The sequence below is a fragment of the Suricata suricatta genome, chromosome 3 (assembly GCF_006229205.1).
Source record: "Suricata suricatta isolate VVHF042 chromosome 3, meerkat_22Aug2017_6uvM2_HiC, whole genome shotgun sequence".
In the NCBI taxonomy this organism is placed as follows: Eukaryota; Metazoa; Chordata; class Mammalia; order Carnivora; family Herpestidae; genus Suricata; species Suricata suricatta.
Window position 1 is genome coordinate 45,382,314 of NC_043702.1, and position 2,758 is coordinate 45,385,071.

A 2,758-nucleotide genomic window follows, 5' to 3' on the forward strand; every position below is an offset into this window, starting at 1 on the left:
ATTCACAAAACCATGAGATCATGATCTGAGCTGAAACCGAGAGTCAGAAGCCTAACCATCTGAACCACCCAGGCATCCCTTTAAAGAAGAATTAATACTTGTTCTTCTCAAAACTATTCCAGAAAACAGAATTGGAAGGAAAACTTCCAAATTCATTCTATGGAGCCAGCATTACCCTGATATCAAACCTGACAAAGACTCCACTAAAAAAGAGAACTATAGACAAATTTCCCTGATGATCATGCATACAAAAATTCTCAATTAAAAAATACCAAATTGAATCCAGCAGTACATTAAAAGAATCATTCACCATGATCAAGTGGAATTTATTCCTGGGTTGCAGGGGTGGTTCAGTATTTGCAAATCAGTCAACATGATACATCACATTAATTAAAGAAAGGATAAGAACCATATAATCCTCTCAATAGATGCAGAAAAAGCATTTGACAAAGTACAATATTCATTCATGATAAATACTCTCAACAATGTAGAGTTACAGGGAATACACCTCAACAAATAAACATCATTTATAAAAAACCCACAGTTAATATTATCTTCAATGGGGAAAGATGGAGCTTTTCCTCAGGAACAAGACAGTATATCCACTCTCATGGCTGTTATTTAACACAGTACTAGAAGTCCTAACCTCAGCAATCAGACAACAAAAACAAATAAGAAGCATCAAATCGCAAGGAAGAAGTCAATCTTTCACTATTTACAATTGACATGATATTATATATAAAAAACCAAAAGGCTCCATCAAAAAATTACTAGAACTGATACATGAATTCAGTAAAGTCACAGAAATCAAAATCAATGTACCAAAATTTGTTACATTTCTATACACAAATAATGAAGCAGCAGAAAGAGAAATCAAGGAATCAATCACATTCACAATTGCGATCACTAAACCATAAGATACATAGGAATAAATCTAATCAAAGTGATAAAAGATCTGTACTCTGCAAACTATAAAACTCTAATGAAAGAAATTGAAGATGACACAAAGAAATTGAAAGACATTTCATGCTCATGGATTGAAAGAACAAATATTGTTGAAATGTATATAATACCCAAAACAACCTACATATTTAATGCAATCCCTATCAAAATACCAACAGCATTTTTCACAGAGCTAAAACAATCCTAAACTGCTCTAGCTCCCCGGTCAGAGGGCGGGAGCGAGAAGATGGGGAAGACATACAATTATCCGTTCAAGCTGCTGATTATCGGCGACTCAGGGGTTGGCAAGACTTGCCTCCTATTCCGCTTCTCCGAGGACGCCTTCAACACCACCTTCATCTCCACCATCGGAATTGATTTTAAAATCAGAACAATAGAACTAGATGGAAAGAAAATTAAGCTTCAGATATGGGACACAGCGGGTCAGGAAAGATTTCGAACCATCACAATGGCCTACTATAGAGGGACCACGGGGATTATGCTGGTGTACGACATCACAAATGAAAAGTGATAAGTGAAATTAAAACCGGATAAGAAACATTGAAGAGCATGCTCATCAGATGTTGAAAGAATGATCCTGGGTAACAAATGTGATATGAATGACAAAAGACAAGTGTCAAAAGAAAGAGGAGAGAAATTAGCAATTGACTACGGGATTAAATTCTTGGAGACAAGTGCAAAATCCAGACCAATGTAGAAGAGGCATTTTTTACACTTGCACAAGATATAATGACAAAACTCAGCAGAAAAATGAATGACAGCAATTCATCAGGGGCAGGTGGACCAGTGAGAATAACAGAAAACCGATCAAAGAAGACCAGTTTCTTCCGTTGCTCGCTACTTTGATGAACTCTTTCTGAGAGACTGCAGCACACCTAAAGGACCCTTTCCTGCTTCTCTGAAAGCACACGTCAGCCAGCCTCAGAGCCACACCGCCCGGCTGCTGCGGAGAACACCACTGAACCTAGACTTCTCGACACAGAGGGCCACGTGGGTGCCGGCCTCGTGGCCTGGCAAGATAACAGGCTCCTTTTTCCAAACCTGGAAGCCATGAAGTGGAGACATACGCAGGACTTAACTTGTTCTTTCTTTGGTTTGTCCCAGAAGCTGCTACCTTTCTTTTTCACTTTGCACATCAGTGTTAGCCTGTCCCTGCTAGAGCACAGTCTCGGACTCGTATCTGCACAATTTTGCCTTGTGAAGTTGTAGACAAACTTGTGCACTTGGGGGTGTTTGAAAAAAGCAAAACATTTAAGGCGGAGATTAATTTGCTCAAATTAAAAGATGCTTGGTCTGGTTCATGTGGCCAAATGTTACTGCATTGATAGAATTGTTTTAAGGGCTCTAGTTTGTGATTTCTTTCAATAAGAATCATTAAATTCTGATAAAATGTATCTTAAAACTTCATAAAGATGTCCATCTATCCTTCAGAGGCCACATTTATTTCTCCAGATGGTTTAGAATCTTGCTTCATTCCTGGCCCTTTTGACAGAGAGTTTGGGTGAATAAATCACTTTTTTAACTGATCACCTCTGCCTAATCTCTAGAAACTACATTTGGAAATCACCTTAAGCTCACTCTTCCTGGGGCTTGTATTTACTGTTCTTTCCTATGTTTGACCTATTGTAACCACTCAGTTATCTAAAATATAACATATTTGAACATTGTTGTCTATTTCTAATTGTGAACTTCTTGAGCTGAAATTTTATACAGGCAGAGAGATGTACCATTTCGGTTTTATTTCAGCGTCTTACTGTGGTGCTGTCCCATCAGCATATGTAATGTATTTTTCTCT

The 2,758-nt window shown here is 38.0% G+C and overlaps 1 pseudogene; it reads left to right on the forward strand.

Moving 5' to 3' along the window:
• The first annotated feature begins 1,189 nt into the window (after positions 1 to 1,189).
• LOC115286443 lies at positions 1,190 to 2,290 on the forward strand (annotated as a pseudogene).
• The last annotated feature ends 468 nt before the right edge of the window (positions 2,291 to 2,758 follow it).